Source organism: Leucoraja erinacea, chromosome 8 (genome assembly GCF_028641065.1).
Source record: "Leucoraja erinacea ecotype New England chromosome 8, Leri_hhj_1, whole genome shotgun sequence".
In the NCBI taxonomy this organism is placed as follows: domain Eukaryota; kingdom Metazoa; phylum Chordata; class Chondrichthyes; order Rajiformes; family Rajidae; genus Leucoraja; species Leucoraja erinaceus.
In genome coordinates, this window is record NC_073384.1 from 68752388 (window position 1) to 68758758 (window position 6371).

Sequence of the window (6371 nt, forward strand, 5' to 3'; positions counted from 1 at the left end):
TCAGGCGGCAGAGACACCACGGTTCAGTTAAACCCCTATTTACGTGGAAGTAATCATGCTGAATGATCGCAGCAGAGGCGCATCAGTTGTTGTGATTTAAAAAAAACTGCTTACAAACAGGAGTGAGTTCTCCCCACATACACTCATCGTCATCTTGCTACCACATTCCCCACCATCCTGCTCTCTGCCCTTGTCAATTTTACTTTTCCCAGAAAGTAGTGCAAATGTGAGGACGAACAAGCCCATGGATAGAAAAAGGAGAGATCAGGAAGGGCCATCTGAGGAGACCAGGAGCAGACATTGGGTATTCGGGAGTCCAGAGTGTTTAATTGTCATCCGTACTCAGGCCAGAACAAGGAAATGCTTACTTCCTGCAGCATAACATGCACGTAAAGACAACACAAACAGATCAATGTATAATAATCAAAAATTTCAACAAATGAATAACCGTAATACTATTGCAAAAAAATGTCTAGTGCAACCAAAGTCACAGTCCATAGAAGATCATAGTGTTGTGCAGTTCAAGAGGCTGATGTTGTTGGGATGAAGTTGTTCTTGAACCTGGAGGTCAAGGTTTTCAGGCTCCTGTACCTTCTTCCCGATGGTAACAGCGAGATGAGAGTGGCCAGGGTGGTGTGGGTCTCTGATGGTGCTGGCTGCCTTGCTGAGGCAGCGCCTCCAGATCCCATTGTTGGTGGGGAGGTCAGTACATGATGGACCGGGCAGTGTTCAGCACTCTGTAGATCTCTTTGGTTGTTAGCTGAGCACCGCATCTCCAAGTTTGAGATCATGCCCTGATTGTTATCAGACATGTTCATACTTTTCAATGTAACTTTTGAAATGCCCCTGACACCATATTAACTTACTTTAAAATGCATTGTTTAATCACGCGTTAATAATGAAACAATCTTTGTGGGGTTTTGTCAATCTTACACTGAAGGGGCAATGGTGAAAGAATTATAGGTTAGGTCAGGGTCACTCTTCATGATGTCAAAACCCTGTTTAGCCGGTGAGAATCTCCTGCTCTGACTGCAACGGGTAAAGTGCATCAAATTGACCAGTTCATAGATGAAAGCTTTAGAGGGATAGAAGCAAAAGACGGGCAAATAGAACAGCTCCTCAGGTAGGTAATTTGGTCGGCATGGACGAGTTAGGCCAAAGGGAATGTATCGGTGCTACATGATTCAGACTCTATTTTAGAGAGAATTTACCTCTCTCCACATTAGTCAAAGAGAAGTTTATAAAATCACGAGAGGCAGAGATAGGGTAGATAGTCAGAACCTTTTTTCCCAGGGTGGAAATGTCAAAGACTAGAGGGCGTAGCGATTAGATTAGAGGGGGTAATTAAAGGTGATATGTGGGGCAGGTTTCTTTACACTAAGAGTGGTGGGTGCCTGGAACACACTGACAAGGGTGGTGGTAGAAGCAGTTATGATAGTAGCATTTAGGAGCCTTTTAGATAGGCACATGGATATGCTTGGACTGGAGTGATGTGGATTACGTGCAGGCAGAGGAGACTAGTTTAACCTGTCATCATGTTCAGCACAGACATTGTGGGCTGAAGGGCCTGTTCCTTTGCTATGTTTTCCCATGTGCTCTACCTTTCTGGAATGTGTTTGTTGGAACAGTGTGGAAGGAGCACCACTCTGTATGTGGTGTGCATGCTCTGGGAATATGTGATGGGACAGTGTAGATAGAGTGAGCTTTCCTTCATGTCCAACCTGTTGTTTTTGGGGAGACAGGGAGTGATTTTTCTAAAATGACCCCGTCTGTCTTGTGGCATGGGATATTATAAAATGATGTTATCAAAGTCAAAAAAGTTAAATAAAGCTTAAAATGTTATCTTTGTCCAGGCTGCACTTGCACCTGTAACTATCGCTAGTCATGGAGGTGCAGTGGACACTGAATGTCCCTCTCCAGCGACACCTGAGCATGAAGATAGCCTTCCTTGGACAAAGGGCGGCATTGGGGTGATTGCTGCTTTACCCAAGAGCAGACAGACAAGAAAGTCTTCAACACGCTGAGATCTGTACCAAGTGCCCAAAGATCCTGAGTGTGGATCTGAGTTACAGTCAGGTTGAGGAGTAGCTTTGTGGAATATTCAGAAGCGATTGATCGGCTCACAAATTGACAAGAACGTAGTGAGAACACAGAATTGCAGGCAGCAAGGAAACCTACATAAACTGCCTAAAGAAGCCGCTCCCAGAGGAGGCGAAAGGCAGCGTAGTTTAGAAGGCAGAGATCTGCACAAGAAGAACATCATCTAGTTGTCAGGCAGTCCCCATGACATGAAGGTGAAAACGTTACTTTTATAACAATCAAACAGGTTCGCTTCTTAATAAACAGACAACTCACAAACGTTTGGTCGACCAGTTCAAAACCTTACTTATTATCGGCCGATGGAAGTGGTAAGGAACTCCAGGCAAGTGAGCAATACAGACACTTCACTGTCCACAGTCCACTTCCCGAACAACAGAACTACATCGTATTATATAGTGTTCAAGAGGGAACTGCAGATGCTGGAGAATCGAAGGTTACACGAAAAAGCTGGAGAAACTCAGCGGGTGCAGCAGCATCTATGGAGCGAAGGAAATAGGCAACGTTTCTGGCCGAAACCCTTCTTCAGACTTTTCGGCCCGAAACGTTGCCTATTTCCTTCGCTCCATACATGCTGCTGCACCCGCTGAGTTTCTCCAGCTTTTTTGTATTATATAGTGTTTTTTTTTGTCACATTAGCACATTCCACAAACATTAGTCATGGTCAGAGGAATAAAGGTTACTATAAGATGCGTCACATCAAAGGCATCTTGTCATATGGTACAAGGACTTTACATATCAAAGGCATCTGACATTTGGTGCAAGGTGTTTTACATATTAAAGACATCGGCCATTTGTCAATACCCCTTAGATCAATCTAGCTTCCTCTGCTTCCTTTCTCGTCAAATGGTAGACAAATGTTATAGTCATTCATTATCTCAATACACAGCAACCTGAGGCAAGCCTAAACTTGCCTTTCTGTATTAATCTACTGGAGAAAAGCCTGATTTGAGACTAAATATAAGTTGTAAGCTAGCCCAGGGACCAATTTAATATCTTCTTATATTTTTAACTTAATTCAGCTTTATCATTCCATCCTTTTATCAACATTTTGATAACAACTACAGTCCTTGCCGAGTACATACGAAAGACCATAAGCATCTCAGACAAATTAATAGTACAACTAGTAATACAATCAATCCATAGTGGACAATTGTTCCCCAAGTCCCTCCAAACATATTAAATGGCCACCAACCTCTCCCAGAGCTATATCATGGAATTCAGCCCCTACCTTCCTTATTTTAGCTACTTCCATTCTGATATGGGCAGCCAAGTTGGTAATGTTGGAGAAAGCAACGGGAATAAAAGTACAACATTCTTAACCTATTATTGCACATGTCCCTCCTTTTCCTGCTTGGATAAAATCTACGGCCATTTTGTTTTGTAATAGTACAGTTCTCATAGCTACCATCGCAGCTGTCACCCCTTCTACCTCCTCCTGGGTTGCACTCAAGGAGACAGCAGTGGCATTAGCAAGTGTCTAAAGCGGAGGCCATAGTAATTAGTTCCTGTGACACTTGTACTACCATAGGATGGGAAGAGGATCATACAAAATTGCTCAGCCTTCGTTAGGCTTTGCTTGGAACTCCCCGTGTGCTGGTGTAACTGGTTCATGCTTCTCTTGAGTGGCACTGCATATGCAACATAACAATGACCTGTCACAAACATACTGTTTCCCAAAAATACACCTGTGCCTTGGTTGTGGCAAAAACAGCTAGATTTAACTGGCCTTTGCGGATCTCTTACTGTCTGTAGTCGGGGTATCTCTGCTGTGCTTGTCATGTTTGATTCCAATCTTGTTTAAAGGGAGGTGTGCACCACCCTTTAAATGTGGGTTAGTCCTCAAGTTTGCCATTCTGAAGAAAGTCCAGTCCATGTGGGCCACCCCAGAATAAAAGGAGGGTCAATAGCCCATTGTCCTTTCTTGTTTCTACAAACTGTTCACAGTCAATCAAATGTGTCCAAAGACGATGATCTTCAATCTTCACGGCAGTTTATGTTGTTGGTAGCACTTGGTTGTTCCTTTCAACAGTCTCAATTTCTTCTTGTCCCAGCACATAGTCATCTTGTAGCCTTTATGGACTTGTCCCTGGGCTCACTGGTTATCAGCACAGCTCCTCTAACCTGGGAATACAGATATGGCAAGACATGGGTTAAATGCTGTCCATACATAATTAGTTAATTGCCCAGGGCCTGTAGGTGGCTTCCCCCCACTCTCCAGGGGGTGGGCACAGCAGCCTTTCCTGTATCAATAAAAAAAGTAAATCCTGTTTCTCTAGCTGCAGTTGAATGACCTATTCTATTCATTCCCTCCACCAAAACTCTACAGGTGATTTGGAAATGTGAAATCACCTTCCCTGTGAACCGAAGAAGGGTTTTGTCCCGAAACGATGCCTATTTCCTTCGCTCCATAGATGCTGCCTCACCCGCTGAGTTTCTCCAGCACTTTTGTCTACCTTTGATTTTCCAGCATCTGCAGTTCCTTCTTAAACACTTCCCTGTCAATTTATTCTTTAATCCGATTATCTCTGAAGAGGCTCACCCCACCTAAATATTCAATTCTCCAAATATGTTCTCTTCCCAAATCTACTTTATCTTCTCTCACCTTTTATCCCTCATTGTGAGTTCCCTCAAACCCCCTTTTGTAATGCATTTCATTGTCTCTGTACTGTACACTGACAATGACAATTAAATTGAATCTGATCTGAATCTGAATCTGAATCTGTAAGCCATAAGACAATTTTGCATGTACATTCATTTTTCCCTCACGCAGCACATGCTTCAACACCTTTGTTTGTCTGCAGACAGTAATCTTGCTTCATTTGCATTTTAAAGGACAACCTCTGTTATCACATCAAAACAATCTTTCCCAAATTAACTCACTCAGAATCAGTAATCAATAATACATTTCTTTTTCTCTGTAATTTTGACATTTCCAATCTCATTTAACACTTTAATTGGGATGAGTCTCTTTTTGAACTTGGCTCAAATGATTTATAACAACCAACACATTTTATCATTCTAGTATAGCTCTGCCCCCATTCATGGCAGTTTCTTAAAGGGACACACCATAACCTTCAACTCCCCCTCCCATTCCCAATCCGACCTCTCTGTCCTGGGTCTCCTCCATTGCCAGAGTGAGCAACAGCGGAAATTGGAGGAACAGCACCTCATATTCCGCCTGGGGACCTTGCGTCCGGATGGCATTAACATTGAATTCTCCCAATTTTGCTAGCCCTTACTGTCTCCTCCCCTTCCTTAACCCTTGAGCTGTCTCCTTCCACCCTCCTATCCGCCCGCCCTCGGGCTCCTCTCCCCTTTTCCTTCATTCTCCCCCCCCCCCACCCCCCCCCCCCCCCCCATCAGTCTGAAGAAGGGTTTCGGCCCGAAACGTTGCCTATTTCCTTCGCTCCATAGATGCTGCTGCACCCGCTGAGTTTCTCCAGCAATTTTGTGTACCTTCGATTTTCCAGCATCTGCAGTTCCTTCTTGAACACACCATATCCTCTGTTCATTTGCATGTTAAAGGACAAACTGTTCTTAAAGGGACACACACACCTTAAATATTATATACTGCTGGTAAAACAATGTTTTTTGTATATGTACTGCTTGTAAAACAATGTTTTTTGTAAGTGGAATGTGTGAAACTTTAAGCAAAGAGCTTTGCTTAAAATTTCACACATTCCACTTACAAAAAACATTGTTTTACAAGCAGTACATATACAAAACACATTGTTTTACCAGCAGTATATAATATTTCATCTTCAAAGATGTCTCCTTGTAATTTACTTTCCCTTTCGCTGACAAGACTTTTGTTTACCAGAATCCTGGTTACCAAGAATTTACAAGAAAAAATTTAAAAGCTGCCATGTTTTATTAGCTCAGACATTCCCTAGGGAGACTGATGTTCTGTCGGGTCACATATAGTCATTGCAGTGGAAGGACTGAGGCAAGAGAGTTAAGTTTGAAAAACTTGTATGTTGCGATTGGACATTGATCCAGATCGTGATTAGTCAGACTCCCTGTGACTTTTCAGTCTCCCCACCCTATCCTCATTTCTCCACCGAATTTTCCTTCATCCCCAATTTTTTTATAACATAGTTGCTTGTCAGAAAAAGAATTCCCCCGGGGTAATTTTGTTTTGCGCAATATCTTCCCCCTCTTTTTTTTAAACTTGTCACTTCATTTTGCGACCCAATCCTTTTATCCCCAATTTTTTCCTCTTTACTGTCTGTCCACCAACTGCAACAGTTTCCAACCTTTTTAACTCGATT